At 38.6% G+C, this 17,803-nt stretch overlaps 1 long non-coding RNA gene across 2 annotated transcripts; it reads left to right on the top strand.

Annotated features, from left to right (window-relative positions):
* The first annotated feature begins 4,761 nt into the window (after positions 1 to 4,761).
* LOC121373837 lies at positions 4,762 to 15,501 on the top strand. Of its 2 annotated transcripts, none has more exons than XR_005958144.1 (3): positions 4,762 to 4,849; positions 7,127 to 7,221; positions 15,117 to 15,501. It is a non-coding gene; the product is annotated as an uncharacterized LOC121373837 (long non-coding RNA). The 2 variants fall into 2 exon arrangements; XR_005958143.1 differs by having other exon boundaries at positions 4,779 to 5,133.
* The last annotated feature ends 2,302 nt before the right edge of the window (positions 15,502 to 17,803 follow it).

Consider the following 17,803-nt stretch of genomic DNA (forward strand, 5'->3'; position numbering starts at 1 on the left):
AAGCACGCGAAAACGCCATTTTCATAAAAATAATTTAAACAGCACGAAAAATGTCATGTTTGATATATATTAGCCAAATAAGAACAACCAAAGAGATACATAACAATTCAAATGCGTAATATTCATTGAAATGTTATTTATTAAATAGTAAAAGTATAATTAAATCCATATAAGTGGCAGACTTTCTCTATTTCATCCTAGGTCTACTTTTTTCATCAGTGTAAATACAGTTGCGATAGACATACAGACACATACACGCGCTCACACACACATACACACATAGCACACACACACACACACACACACACACACACACACAGAGAGAGAGAGAGAGAGAGAGAGAGAGAGAGAGAGAGAGAGAGAGAGAGAGAGAGAGAGAGAGAGAGAGAACAGACGCGCACACATACACACACACATAACACACACACACACACACGCAGACACACACACACACACACACACACACACAAACACACACACACACACACACACACACACATACCAAAAAATATCAACAAATAAAAACCCTACTCCCCTTCTATAACTTCTTAATTTAAGCTCTGAGCTAAAGTTTGATAAAACTTTATGTTCTCCAGGTAAAGATGGTATTTTCAGTAGTTCATCTCGTAGTACAGTTCTTTTGTGGCATATCTGCTTATCTGACTATGCCCACCAGTTGATTACTAGTACATATGTACATATACAATATAGACACTTTGAAAACTAACACTTTACACTTTTATACATGGTGATGCCAACACCACTGACCATGCCATACCAGATGGACAATGTTGATAATCGTGATTCCAGTTTGATACCAATGATGATAACTCGGAATCGGAAGACAATGCTCAGTCCAGAAGAATCGTAAAGATGATGAGACAAATGACATTTGTTTACAACACTGTTCCATATTATAACATAATGCTTCTCTATCATCACATAGTTTTTGCATTTACCATAATTTGACACCCAATAGCCGATGTATTTTTCGTGCTGGGGTGTCGTTAAACATTCGTTCGTTCATTCATTCATTCTATCAATTCTCTGATAATGATTTACAATTGTCACATTACCTTTGCGACAGCAATGTACTGATATACCCTTTGAATCATGATAAAAATGTTGGTTCATATAGTTATTATTTGATCACTACTACTAACAAAATGACAAACCTTGACAACTATTTACATTTTTACTTTTACCCCTCCCTTAATTAGAGGGCAGCAATTTCACACACTGGCCTGACCAACCTGGTTCACATCCAAGACACCTTAACGACACAGAAACAACAAGATGGAATTTTGCAGCCAGACCTCGTTCCAGTTACAAATAACGCCAACGTTGTATTCCACCACGATAATGCAAGGCATCGACCACAGCCACATAATCACCGACAGTTGACACTGACACTACAGGCAGAGTGGGCCTTCACAAGGTGGGGGGCGGGATTTAGCTCAGTCGGTTGAGTGCACACCTGAGGTGCTTGCGTCGCAGGATCGAACCACCTCAGTTGATTCCTTCCACTGACTGGGATTTTCTCGTTTCAACCAGTGCACCACAACTGGTCAAAGGCCGTGGTATGTGTTTTCCTGTCTGTGGGGAAGTGCACATAAAAATTGCCTTGCCGCATTAAGAAAAATGTAGTGCGTTTCCTCTGTGGACTATGAGTCAGAATTACCGAATGTTTGACATCCAATAGCCGATGATTAATTAATCCATGTGTTCTAGTGGTGTCGTTAAACACATACATTTTACAACATTTCCACAAGGTGTAATTATGATTGCTTTTATTGGAAAGAGATGTCAGGTAGTTCTTTTCTCCCATGGAAGGCCGGTACAGGATGTAGCCCAGTGGTAAAGCGTTCGCTTGATACGCCGTCGGTCTGGGACCGATCCCCGTCGGTGAGTCCATTGGGCTATTTCTCACTCCAACCACTGCACCACAACCCTCAATATATGTGTGGTCCTTAACCATATGTCCGACGCCATATAACCGTAAATAAAATGTGTTGAGTGCGTCGTTAAATAAAACAGTTCCTTCCTTCCTTCCTATGGAGGGAACACAAGATATTGACTGCATACCGTTAACTTTCAAAATATCACGTCAGCAACTGCAATTTCTTTTATGTTTTAATAGTAAGTAAAAATCTTCTTCTTTTTTTTCAATCTGCCGTACCTAAAAAAACAACAACAATTTATTGGCTAGGCAGTGAGAAGTGAGTTATTAGAGAGATTAAATTCCCTTACGTGTCTTAGGATACTTTACACCCCACTGTTTCCATGATCAAAATGTTTAAAGTTTGTTTTTGTTTAACGACACAACTAGAGCCCACTGAATGTCAAACATTTGGTAAGTTTTGACAAGTAGTCCAGTAACAGCAATATATTTTTATATGAAATTTCCCAAAGACAGGACACCACATGCCATGTCCTTTGGTATGACAGTGGTGAGGCATATGTGGTCAAGGAATAGGTCCACTCAGGTGATTAGATCCTACGACATACGTATCCGACTGAGCTAAATCCCGCCCAGAGGTGGTCAGTTAAAATTTGTTTTTGCTTAACGACAGCACTAGAGCACGTTGATTAATTAATCATCGGCTACTGGATGTGAAACATTTGACGATTCTGACATTATTATAGTCTTGGAGAGGAAACCAGGTATATGTTTTCCATTAGCAGCAAGAGATCGTTTTATATGTGCTTTCAATTATTGAATAAATAAGGTTTGGCGAAATGCATACAAAACTACTGAGCGATAAATGTTTCGTAACACAAAGCTGAACATTATTATTGTCAGACAATTTGCGATCAATCGTTATACCTCTCTTGGCGTCATTAACAAGTAACCATACCGCTGACACAAGTTTTATGTAACTAGAAATCAATGTCATGATTGAAATGACAAGTGGAAAGTGCTCTATTACAAATTATGAACACAAAAGCACAGGATTACATGATATTTAATTATATATATATATGTATATATATATATATATATATATATATATATATATATCATTGTTGTTTTCAATATTTATCACGAGGGAACATTATAAACATCGAAGTGTCTTCGACATACATACTATATATAGATATTCATACCTACCTACCTACATACATACATACATGCATACATACACACACATATAAGCATGCATATGTATGTATATATGCATTACAAAATGAAAGAAACAAAACGTTACAGGAGAAATGCATTATTATTAGCAGCGTGGAACATATGTTAGATCATTAGGGAACATTTTCGTAAAACAGGAAAGTCCAATACCTTCACCTCAGCATACTTCCACGAACATTATAGATCCATTTCTTCCTCTGTTGTAGAGGGCACGAAACAAATACTATTTAAAAATTGACAGACCTGTACGTTAGACATTTTTTTTATTGTTTTATCTTACAACCAATTGCTTTGTAACGCATTTAGCGAGCGAATGCGAGTTGGATACATGGTTAAATAATGAGTTGTAAGATAAAATATATCTAACGGACACGAATGTAAAATTATTTTTAAAAAAATGATCTTAAAAAAACCAGGTTTAAAATATAAACGTTTCCAACACTCACGCACACACAAACACACACACACATACACACACATGCACACACACACACATATATATATATATATATATATATATGTATATATATATATACACACACAAACACACACGCATACACACACACGTATACAAACATAAAGTGTGTTGTGTTTAACGACACATCTAGAGCACATTGATTTATTACTTATGGCCTATTGGATGTCAAACATTTGGTAATTTTAACACATGGTCTATGGAAACCCGTTACATTGTTCCATTAGTAGCAAGGGTTCTTTTTATGCACCGCCCCATAGACAAGATTGCACATACCGCGGTCTTTGATATACAGGTCGTGGTGCACTGGTTGGATCGGGAAATAACCCAATGGGGCCATCGACGGGCTAGCGCTGTACCACTGGGTTATGTCCCGCCCACACATGTATACACGGGAAACTCATTATCTCGAAGATGCCAGTGGCAGTCAGTAAGTTTGGAACGTCGGTATATCCCAGTTTTTCAGATAAAATTCAAATGAAATAGCAAAACTATTTTGCAAATTGAGATGGTGATGTTTTACATTTAAAAATCACACCGTAATACACTTGCTGCACCTTGGTGACAAAATCAATGTGTGAGAGAGAGAGAGAGAGAGAGAGAGAGAGAGAGAGAGAGAGAGAGAGAGAGAGAGAGAGAGAGAGAGAGAGAGAGAGAGAGAGAGAGAGAGAGAGAGAGCGGCATAGTAGTATGTTCCCATAAATCGCTTTCAGATGTTTCAACTGTAGGACATTCACTCCTCCGATCGCAGTTTTGTAAATATGATCAAACCCACACTGATACTGGATAAAACACAAACAATTCGTCGTGAAAAATCTGGATGACTGTTTTTCAGTTGACGCAGTTGTCAATATGTAGTTCTATTTTTTGTCTGTTTCTCTTCTGCTTTTTTTAGGGGGAGGGGTTGAGGGTGGCGGTGTGTGTGGGTTGTTGTTGTTGTTTGCTTTGTTTACTTTCCTTTTTAGTCACTGGCACAATGCCAATTAATGAACACTTGTTTTGTATCATTCTAATAATTAACTGTGTTGTTGGTTTGTGTTCTGTTATGCCATTTGTTATGCTATTAAACACAGATATCGATTATACGAACAGTGTGAAACATAATTGGACGAGCTCTATTGTTGTACACAGACGACTCAGGAGACGACACGAAACTAAATATACTTCTCGGGGTGTGGTTTTCTGTGATCAGTCCATGAGTAAAGACACTAACGACAACATTTTAATACAAAGTATGTTTTGCACCGTTATAAATAAAGCTATAATTTACTTAATAGTGATGACTATTTGCACAACGGGAGTAATCCCATGGAAACAAAACATATTTCGAAAAGTGTCCAGTATTCCCGTGATAGAGAATGCTTGCGACCTCTGGAAAGGTGTTGTTTGGAGTCCGGTGGATTGTTCTAAAACATGTTTAAGTGATGAACGATGTGTTCTCTTCATGCATGATAAAAACGGAACATGTTCTACGTATTGTAACATCGGGACGGAGGTTGAAGCTGTGCATGGATATGTATGTCTCTGGTGAACTTTCTCTTTGTTTCTCATGTTTTTTTGCTTCTTTGTTTTACTCTAGTCTGCTACCACTGTAAGATCTTTCTGAATAATAAAATGTTTTAAGGGCTACAATTACATACTAAATACATTTATTTTTGGTTTTTAATATCAATGTCTTTATATTCAATATGGTTCTGGTACGTTTTGGTAGTTTCTGGTAGTCGTTTTGAGGTTTTTGCTATTTGTTTCTTTTCCGTGTACTCCTCTGTGATTATATTAAACATAATTAAAAATAGCTATGCATACGTGTTTAAATGAAGACACATGGTGATAAGACGGTCAGATATAGTTATAGTATTTCCACGAATCTGCAATTAGTATTTAATGATATTTGAGATGTTTGTCTATGGTTTGGTGTATTTTCTTGAAGGCTGCTTATGCTATTTCAATTAAATAATTAATTGAATGCTAGTGTTCGAGGTACCTGTTTTTAATAATAATAATAATAATAATAATAATAAGAAGAAGAAGAAGAATAGGGGCGGGACAGAGCCAGTGGTAAAGCGCTCGTTCGAAGCGCAGTCGGCTTGGGATCGATCCCCGTCGGTGGGCCCATTGGACTATTTCTCGTTCCAGCCAGTGCACCACTACTGGTATATCAAAGACCGTCCTATGTACTACCCTGTCTGTGGGATAGTGCATATAAAATATCCCTTGCTGCTAATCGAAAAGAGTAGCCCATAAAGTGGTGACCGCGGGTTTCCTCTCTCAATATATGTGTGGTCCTTAACCATATGTCTCACGCTATATAACCGTAAACGAAATGTGTTGAGTGCGTCGTTAAATAAAACATTTCTTTCTATTACTAATAATAATATGACTTTTAAGCATTTTGCGTTTGTTCATAAAATAATCGCATTTAAATAAGTAGTGATATACATCTACACAGTCTGTTTTCCACAGGGTACTGCTACAGCATCTTGATTCTGAAAGCAAATAATGATTGCACGTTCTGAATTTCAGAAGGATGGCACAGTTTTTGGAGCAATTTAAATTTAGTAAAGTAATTTGTTTTTAGATGTTGATTCGATGTTTTTATGTCAGGTTTGGAATTATTGGTCTAATTGCCTTCGTTTAACATGCTAAAAAAATGGTTTTGTTTAACGACACCACTAGAGCACATTGATTTAATAATCATCGGCTATTGCTTGTCACAAATTTGGTAATTCCGCAATACAGTCTTAGAGAGGAAACCCCCTACAGTTTACAAAGGATTGTTTTTATGCATTATCCCACAGACAGGATAGCATATACCACGGCCTTTGATATACCAGTCGTGGTGTACTGGCTGTAGCGAGAAATAGCCCAATGTGCCCACCGACGGGGATCGATCTCAGAACGAACGCGCCTCAAGAGAGCGTTTTACCACTGGGCTACGCCCCGCCCCTTAGCCCAGTCCGCCATTTATGTCAGAGGAAAAAGTATAGTATTCTACATTTTTAGGGGCGGGACGTAACCGCAGTGGTAAAGCGCTCCCTTGATGCGCGGTTGACCTTGGATCGATACCCGTCGGTGGGCACATTGGGCTATTTTTCGCTACAGCCAGTACACCACGATATATGCTATCCTGTCTGTGGGATGATGCATATAAAAGATTCTTTGCTACTAATGAAACATCCTGTCCTGAACAAAGGAGACGGCATGGGTCAACACCTGTTCCCATGACAGGCGTGCGCTGTAACAGCTTGATCTGAATATGGACGTTAAGCTCTATGGCGTGACGTGACCTAATGGTAGCGGATTTCCTCCCTAAGACTAAATGTATATGTTGCAGTTAACACCCAAAAGCAGACGATTAATAAATCAATGTGCTCTACTGGTGTCGTTAAACGAAACAAACTTTAACTTTATTCTCCATTTTAACAACCTGGGAGGGTTGTTATTTCATAAACTGTGTGATATTCTGTGTCAAAAATATGGTGATAGAAAATAATAGGACGTATATTTAGTTTCAGACACATGTCAGCGTGGTTTTATGAAATACAGAAACAGCTGTTACTGGTTTTCACCGAAATCAGCGGGCGGAACATGGGATGAAGGCAAGGTACTACGTCTAATTTTGTTTCATTATCATTTCATATATTTTCAATTCTGACATCCGATTCATGTTCGTTGGGGCGGGACGTAGCCCAGTGGTAAAGAGTTCACTTGATGAGCGGTTAGTCTAGGATCGATCCCTGTCAGTGGACCCATTGGGCTATTTCTCGTTCCAGCCATTGCTCCACAACTGGTGTAACAAAGGCCGTGGTATGTGTTATCCTGTCTGTGGGATGGTGCATGTAAAATATACCTTGATGCTAATCGAAAAGAGTAGCCCATGAAGTGACGACAGCGGGTTTCGTCTCTCAATATATGTTTGTTCCATAACCATATGTCCGCCCCCATATTACCGTAAATAAAATATCTTGAGGGCGTCGTTAAATAAAACATTTCCTTCCTTCCAATTCACGTTCAAGCAGTCTGTCCTGGGCACACGCCTCAGTTATCTGAGCTGCCAAGCAGAACAAATAAAAAATGTTGTTTTTGTTTAACGAAACCACTAGAGCACATTGATTTACTAACCATCGACTATTGGATGTCAAACATTTTATACTTCTGATGTATAGTCTTTGAGAGGACACCCGCTACAGGTTTGCATTAGTAGCAAGGGATCTTTTATATGCACCATCCCACAGACAGAATAGTACACATCCAGATAGAAATGTTTCAATAGTATCGTAATTCTTATTGCGCACACACTAAGTATTGACAATGATCCTTTCTAATCTTGTTCTGCTGGGGGTGGGTGTATTCGGGCTGGGGGGTTGTGTAGCACTAAATTTTCAGTTATAAAAATAAATGGTGACATACAAGTAATGTGCGCGGCCATAGATAAATTGCGACACCTTTTACACTTTTACTTGGGGAATTATTATTATTATTATTATTATTATTATTATTATTATATATTTATTCTATAACCTACCCATGATATCCATGCCATAAACCCATGTGATAATTTACTTTATTAACTCGGTTAATAACGGTATACAAATGGTATGTGTTGCTGTGGATGGGTCATTTGCTTACAAGCCAACAAGACCCGTGTACATGACCGTAACGTTTTCAAAGACTTCTTTAAAATGCGTGACGTCAAACTAATTTGTGCCAATCGTGATGACGTCATATTACCGATGGCGGCGACTTTAGTACCGTTATTTACTCAAAATTGAATTTAAATATTATTTTAAAAGTCGTATAGCATAAACAGAATTCGCAGCTCGTTTTTTTTAATATGTAAAATATCAACCTCGTCCAGTTAATCGGTATTTACTTGGCAGAGCCTCGCCAAATACCGATTAACATAGACTCGGTTCATATTTTCCATATTAAAAATACTCGTGACAAATCATATATATGTATATATATATATATATATATATATATATGTGTGTGTGTGTGTGTGTGTGTGTGCTCTTCAAAAAAAGTAGGGGAACTCTAATAAGAATTTACAATTGACATAATTGTAAGGTATATTATCTGTGGGGGATATATGATATTAGAGAATTAATTGGGCAAACATTACAACCGGTAGTTCAGTATTACAGTAGGTTTTATGACCATCAAGGATCTTGAAAGACGATTGGGGTCAGAAGTGTAATTTGAAAGTTGACGTTTTTTTTATCAGTAAATCTCAAATTCAAACAATAAAAATGACTAAAAACAAAACAATAACAACTGTATGATCAACAGAATGAAAGCGATTGACAGAAATAATGTTCCACAGTGATTAATATATCTTCATGAAAATTGTCAAAATCGAGAATGACACACTACGCAAGTGTACGGGGCAACTGCGTGATCCACGTGCAAACTATGGAATGTGTTTCGGTGTGTTGATAAACGGACCTGAATGTTCTTTACTAGGATATCTGTGGTCAAAACGTATGTTTCGTCTTATGGTTGATATTAACATTAATATTTCAGGTTCCCCTACTTTTTTTGAAGAATCTATCTATCTATCTATATATATATATATATATATATATATATATATATATATATATATATATATATATATATATATATATATCTTGCATTTTCAGTGCAATCGAAGTATGTGATATTTTTCATTAAATCTATCAGCGACAAAGCGTAAACGCGATATAACACAACCCACTCATCAAAGTTCACACGTGTTGTTTCCATACTGCTTCACAAATCATTTTCTAAAACTGTTCACAAATGAATCGTACGCTTAATGATGGGCGTGCTCAAAAGCATAGTGCTATATGGGAACGGGAAAAGAGTTCAGATCAGATCATTATTTTATTAAATCTATCAGCGACAAAGCGAAAGCGCGACATGACACAACCCAGTCATCAGAGTTCACACGTGTTGTTTTCATACTGCTTCACGAGTCGTCTTCTAAAACGTTTCACAGATGAATCCTGCTGTATTATAACTGTTCTTTTGTTACTTTTTTCTGTCATTCCAAAGGAAGCCATATTTGCCTCTCAGTTCTACGCAGTCTTCCTCGTCTCTGTTATCTGGCTGGCCATGATACCAGTTGGTGTAGTTTACAGGTTTATGTGATCCGGTTGACATCCACTGAAACTGACCTTCAACGTGTTGATCGTTTGCCCCGATCCAGTAATCAGAATCTAAGAAAAACAGTTTCAATTATTATTTCTGTTATTTCAGCTACATTGTATGATGACCTAGAGGTCAAATGAGCGATTTTGTAATGGAGCTATGCGTATGACGCCACACGAGTGACGTCAAAAGTCATATCCTGCTACTATAGGTATATGGCTTTGCTTTATTCAATCTAATTAAAATTAGCTCCACTATTACATGTGGATCTAACAGCAGCCCATTGGAGCTCATGCCCAATTGACCTTTCATTCCACCAAACAAAACCTTACTTACAAATCATGCCAGTGATTTGAAAAGAATTTGACAACATTCGGGATTATGCCGAGGCTATACGAAATGATTCACGTGAATTACGAAGTAAGCCGGAAACCAATTTCAATTTCAATATAACATTTTATTTAAAATTCGTTTCATCACGAAACAAAAAACATGATGATATAGATACAACATCTGTTTATACTAGTATACAATCCAGAGTTTAATTCTACACTACAGTAGATCTACTGGTAGACCAGTAGAGATAATTTTACTCAGATTGTGCTTTATCCGTCATCGTAATCGAAACAGTGGTTGCAGGTTGAATTGTGTCATCTGTTGTGAATTTATCTATGTATAAAAGTCACACACAGTATAAAATCGTGTAACGTAGCGAACCGATTTTATACTGAAGTTGTGACCGTTATAGGCAGTACTAAACCAAATAACTTCCGGCTGGGTCAAAGTTGGAGGTGCACTGAGCTTTTGATAGAGAAGTTAACACCACAAGTCCTGTGATTGGTGACAAATGCGAGTGTACTAGTTGTAAAAAAACAAGTATTTCATCTGGGCAAAAAAAAAGTGTATGCAATTTTATTTCATCTAGTACCACTGTGTCAAGTAGCCTTGTTCTTGAAACATGTATGGGGTACCTGTAAAAAAACAATTACTCAAATTTTGTGCGAAGCTAGTGTAGTGACAGACGCTACCCGTTATCTCCCCAATGAGCAGCTTCACCCTGAATTTTTTATGATTCACTTTAAGGGTGAGGGGTAGTAGTATTTATATCCGTGGTGTTTATGTCGATTGATACATAGCAGGTAGGCGTTGTAGCCACATATGTTACTATTTTCGTCTATGGGATTTGCTTTAGTAGTGTACACCATATACATCGATAAATTCACAACAAAATTACAAACAATTCTTATAATTACAAACAGCACAACCTATTTAGTTTACCAACAGTTTTTATGTAATTACAAACACAGGAATATAAGCAGAGGGTGCGTTTCGGCGGCCGAATCCTCTGCTCTTGCTGCTAATGGAAAACATATGGTTTCCTCTCCAAGACTATAATAATGTCAGAATCGTCAAATGTTTGACATCCAGTAGCCGGTGATTAATTAATCAACGTGCTCTAGTGCTGTCGTTAAGCAAAAACACATTTTAACTGACCACCCCTGGGCGGGATTTAGCTCAGTCGGATACGTACGTCGTAGGATCGAATCACCCGAGTGGACCTATTCCTTGACCACATATGCCTCACCACTGTTATACCAAAGGACATGGCATGTGGTGTGCTGTGTTTGGGAAATTTCATATAAAAATATCTTGCTGTTACTGGACTACTTGTCAAAACTTACCAAATGTTTGACATTCAGTGTGCTCTAGTTATGTCGTTAAACAAAAACAAACTTTAAACATTTTGATCATGGAAACAGTAGGGTGTAAAGTATCCTAAAAAACGTAAGGGAATTTAATCTCTCTAATAACTCACTTCTCACTGCCAAGCCAATAGATTGCTATTTTTTTTAGATAACAGCAGGTTGAAAAAAACAGAAAGATTTGTACTTACTATTAAAACATTAAAAAAATTGCTTTTGCTGACGTGATATTTAGAAAGTTAACGGTATGCAGTCAATATCTTGTGTTCCCTCCATGGGAAGGAAGGAAGGAACTGTTTATTTAACGACGCACTTAACACATTTTATTTACAGTTATATGGCGTCGGACATATGGTTAAGGACCACACATATATTGAGGGTTGTGGTGCAGTGGTTGGAGTGAGAAATAGCCCAATGGGCTCACCGACGGCGATCGGTCCCAGACCGACGGTGTATCAAGCAAACGCTTTACCACTTGGCTACATCCTGCCCCGGCCTTCCATGGGAGAAAATAACTGCCTGACATCTCTTTCCAATAAAAGCAATAATAATTAAAAGTTGTAACATGTATTGTGTTTAACGACACCACTAGAACATATGGATTAATTAATCATCGGCTATTGGATGTCAAACATTCGCTAATTCTGACTCATAGTCCACAGAGGAAACCCACTACAATTTTTCTTAATGCGGCAAGGCAATTTTTATGTGCACTTCCCCACAGACAGGAAAACACATACCACGGCCTTTGACCAGTTGTGGTGCACTGGTTGAAACGAAAATCCCAATCAGTGGAAGGAATCAACTGAGGTGCTTCGATCCTGCGATGCAAGCACCTCAAGTGTGCACTCAAGCGACTGAGCTAAATCCCGCCCTCACCTTGTGAAGGCCCACTCTGCCTGTAGTGTCAGTGTCAACTGTTGGAGATTATGTGGCTGTGGTCGATGCTGTCTCTGTCGTCTATCCAACTCATCTCATAAATGTTCTATGAGACTCAAATCCGGAGACCTAGCAGGCCCTGGCAGGACCTGAATGTTGTTGTGTAGCTGTTGTGCTGTTAGTCCACATGTATGCGGCCTTGCATTATCGTGCTGGAATACAACGTTGGTGTTATTTGTAACTGGAACGAGGTCTGGCTGCAAAATTTCATCTTGTTATTTCTGTGTCGTTAAGGTGTCTTGGATGTGAGCCAGGTTGGTCAGGCCAGTGTGTGAAATTGCTGCCCTCTAATTAAGGGAGGGGTAAAAGTAAAAATGTAAATAGTTGTCAGTGTTTGTCATTTTGTTAGTAGTAGTGATCAAATAATAACTATATGAAGCAAACTTTGTATCATGATTCAAAGGGTATATCAGTACAATGCTGTCGCAATGGTAATTTGACAATTGCAAATCATTATCAGAGAATTGATAGAATGAATGAATGAATGAATGAATGAATGAATGAATGAATGAACGAACGAATGTTTAACGACACCCCAGCACGAAAAATACATCGGCTATTGGGTGTCAAATTATGGTAAATGCAAAAACAATGTGATGATAGAGAAGCATTATGTTATAATATGGAACAGTGTTGTAAACAAATGTCATTTGTCTCTTCATCTTTACGATTCTTCTGGACTGAGCATTGTCTTCCGATTCCGAGTTATCATCATTGGTATCAAACTGGAATCACGATTATCAACATCATCCATCTGGTATGTCATGGTCAGTGGAGTTGGCATCACCATGTATAAAGGTAAAGTGTTAGTGGTCAAAGTGTCTATATTGTGTATGTACATATGTACTAGTAATCAACTGGTGGGCATAGTCAGATAAGCAAACATGCCACAAAAGAACTGTACCACGAGCTGAACTACTGAAAATACCATCTTTACCTGGAGAACATAAAGTTTTATCAAAATTTAGCCCGGAGCTTAAATTAAGAAATTAAAGAAGGGTAGTAGGGTTTTTATTTGTTGATCATTTTTGGTGTGTGTGTGTGTGTGTGTGTGTGTGTGTGTGTGTGTGTGTGTGTTATGAGTGTGTGTGCGTGTCTGGTTGTTCTTATTTGTCTAATATATATCAAACATGACATTTGTCGTGCTGTTTAAATTATTTGTTATGAAAATGGCGTTTTCGCACGCTTTAAATTATTGTTTTGAAAAGGTCATTCGGCTTAACCATCACACAAAATTGGTATACAGGCACACTGGTGTAAACTTTGTTATGTTTAACGACACCACTAGAGCGCATTGTTTTATTAATCATCGGCTATTGGATGTCAATCATTTGCTAATTTTTTCATTAGTATCAAGGGATATTTTATATGCACCATCACACAAACATGATAGAACATACCACGGCCAGTCGTTTACCACTGGGCTAAGGCTGCCTTTCCATCAGTGCGTTTATCACCGCACGGCTAGACGCATAGCGGTTCTACCCGAGTTGCTAACAGATTTCCATTGAGGCGTTCTTATGTCACGAGTACTTCCATGTGACGTCATTAATTAATTAAGCGGTCATGTTTTCTATGTTGTTTGATACAGCAAATTGAAACATGTCATTGTTAAATGAGGAAGATGCATTACTAATGAAACTTTTACAGAAAAAACAAAACAACATTTGATCAAATTGAGATTTGAACTACATAGTCTTCAAAAAAGTAGGGGGGGAACCTGAAATATTAAAACATACGTTTTGACCACAGACATCCTAGTAAAGACGTTCAGGTCTGTTTATCAAGAAACCGAAACACATTCCATAGTTTGCACATCTTGAGTGTTCTGGAAAAACCTAGTGCGTCTGATTTTGGTCAAAATTGGGTTAGGACCATTTTTGGACTTACTAGATTTTACCTCATCGTATAACACATGTAAGAATACAAAATCATCCGTGTTTCACGAATTTTGTAATGGTCCCGAGTATTGATTCATTTATTCAACCAAAACGTAGCAAATTGAAGTGGGACATTGTTCTGATATTTATTAGGTTTTTCCTCAACACAATCCTTACTATTTGTATTGGCAAAAATCATGACACAGTCACATGGTCGGTCATGGCAGCCCCCATGTAAAATCATTATTACTGTAAAACGTTCAACAATGCATGCTAAATAACAGTTATTTAAACTATTAAAATGACCTCAAGGGGAGAGCGTATGGTAGAGCTAGCACTGGCAAACTAGTGCTGGCAAGGCGTTGAAAAGCACAGTGACAGCTGATAAACATGAAATTGGACCAGATCAATGTAGGTATCAGCATGTCGGCCTGCATGATGATGTAGGCCTACGACGTGTACATACACCCATGCATTCTACGCCCGTATTAGTAGCAGCTGATGACCCGCCCCTAGAGACTGGCGATGCCTGAACACCCTGTGGATGACGTGGACATGTCGGATGTCGACCTCGTGCCCCTAGATCCTGTGGCTATGCCTGAACACCCTGTGGATGACGTGGACATGTCGGATGTCGACCTCATGGCCCTAGATCCTGTGGCTATGCCTGAACACCCTGTGGATGACGTGGACATGCCAGATGTCGACGCATTACCTCTACCAAAGTAAGTTTGTCTTGTCTTTGTGTACTTTTTTACCTATTAATATGTAATAATATCGAGTATGAAACACATACGATACTGGCACTGACTGGCAGATGATTTCCATTGTTCCTTTTGCAGGAAAAGGCCTAGAACAGATGTCGACCCCCCCCCCCCCCCCCCATGCCCATAGAGCCTGTGGTCATGTCTGAACACCCTGTGCATGTAGATGACGTGGACACGCCAGATGTCAACCTCGTGCCCCTAGAGCCTGTGGTCATGCCTGAACACCCTGTGCATGTGGATCATGTTGACACGCCAGATGTCGATGCATTACCTCTACCAAAGCAAGTTTCTCTGTGTGCACTTTCTTACCTAATAACCTTGCTTTATTAACGTGGGGGAACCCATGCCGATATTTTCATAGAATATCATGTTGAAAGGTAATCCGTTTCCAATGATTATCTAAGACATTGTTCGCTGATACATTGTCACGGGGATCCTATAATACCCATAACTGAATGAAACACGATTATCCAAATATCTCTCCTAACTGTATATCTATTATATCTCTCTGTATCGGGCAGTATATACCCGCGTGGCTCGTCTCTAGGTATTAACAGAGATAAGATCTTATATAAAGTATATATAATATAACACGTTTAGTTCACTAGAAAACACAACAAAAACACAATACACTTTGGAATCTGTATTAATCTACTCTGACAAATGTACTGCCGCAGTAGTTAATTAACAACAACAAATAGTAACAACCCAGAACTGATCACTTAATTAGTTAATCACTAGGTGTCTAGTTTATACAATATTCTAACCACTTCACCGTGACACAACACCCACACGTGTTATACTTGAGAAACGCTTCCAGGGGAACTTAATTAATAAAGGAATTACAACTCTATTCCTAACTGGTTAATTTTTAATTAACCCTTAACTACTCATTCAGTAACCTTGTAATACAGAATTAATACTGGTACCTATCACAATAAAGACAATAACCTACAGTTTACCTAGGTCCTCTAGGATGACTGGTTAAGCTTTATATAAATTAGAACAGTGAGCCTACAGTTTACTGCGTCAGATTACATGCAGCACCGTCTAAATAATATTGGTATAATACAGTATTAAAATATTTAAAGTCACATCAATCACATCAAGGTTATACAACAGAGCAGAAATAATATTTACCAAGTCCAAACGGACGCGTTCCCTGGAAGCCTTCCAATATGTTTCTCCTGATATCTCTAAAACCCTAGCTATTTATTATAAAAGCCGAATATCGCCTGGGGGTACAACGCAGTCCTCCCCCTATCAAGTGATATTTCCACAGTGACCAAGCCCGCATATTTTTCTTAGATGACCAGATTTGCTGACGCCTAGTCGCCAAAATCACGGTCGTAAAAACCGCACTCGCGGAGGTATTATGTAACTACTGGCCACATGGCCTCCGCACCTGGGCTGGGTGTGTATTAGGCACAGCTCGACCACGGTCGCGCGGAGGTATTACGTAACAAAGTGCCCATCTGGGCTTAAGTGCATATTGGAACTGCACACGGCCCTCTAAACAATTAATATCCCCACAGCCGAAAACAAATTTAAGAGCATGTTCCGTCACATACATAGAAAAACTAAGAGTATCATGGATGGTTGATTCCATTTTCATAGTTTACAAACTAAGGCTATATACAGAATCATGAGTCTGACACCTCGGATAGCTTGGGTACACTTGTACCCCACACCATTGGGAAATTACCATATATCAGGTCGATGGAACTGTAGTCAAACCCCTGATGGAATGCAAACAACAAATGGTTAATAATATAGCACCAGAGGTGTTAAATGTTATGGATGCATCATTCCTATTGCCTTCCAATGTTCTGAAGGGTAACATGGACTTTTGAAATGGGGTACACATGAACCCCAGGCTAGCAAATGTGCGAGTCCAATGTAATAATTTTTAGTATGAAACACAATACTGGCACTGACCATTGTTTCTTTTTGCAGGGAAAGGAGTAGAACAGAGTTGGAGAAAAGTGTACACAAGAATGATAAGTACCCTACCATTCCACCCTGTCCAGATACATGCAGAAAGTCATGCCAAAAGGTGTTTACTCCCATTGGTCGAGAATCCATTAACAGAAGGTATTGGACACACTCATTCGGAGAAAGACGCTTATGGCTTGATGGGCATATTCTGATCAAGGAGGTCAAGTCACGGAAATCTACCCAGGATAAGTATACCCGGTCTCATTCACTGATATACCACCTTCCGACTGAAGATGGATCAACGGTAACTGTCTGCACACACTCGGACTAAAAACAGACGGAACAATTACAGATTTTGTGAAATCCAAGTTTGAGTCCCAAACTTCGCCAACGGTTGACATTTGCGATAAACGTGGAAGAGCAGCACCTAGCAACAAGTCAGATTGTGAACAGATTCGTGCCCATATCAATCAATATCATCAGCAAATCAGTCATTGCACACGGGAGAGAACTCCAAATAGGCGATATTTGGACTGTAAGTTATCGATTACTGATATGTGGAAAGACTACAATAATAATTGGCTCAAGGTTTGCTATCCTGTTTACTGGAGGGTTTTTGAAAATGAAAACATAGGTTTTGGGAAGCCATCCCAAGATGACTGTAATGTCTGCAATGACTACAAGGGTCATATTGCCACTCATGCAGCTGATGATGACAGGGCAAACTGTGACACCTGTCAAAAAGGTGAGCAGCATCAACTATCGGCAGAAAGGGCAAGACGTGCATATCAGGTTGATGCATCTGAAGAATGTCCAGACAACAC

Source organism: Gigantopelta aegis, chromosome 5, assembly GCF_016097555.1.
Source record: "Gigantopelta aegis isolate Gae_Host chromosome 5, Gae_host_genome, whole genome shotgun sequence".
Taxonomy (NCBI): Eukaryota; Metazoa; Mollusca; class Gastropoda; order Neomphalida; family Peltospiridae; genus Gigantopelta; species Gigantopelta aegis.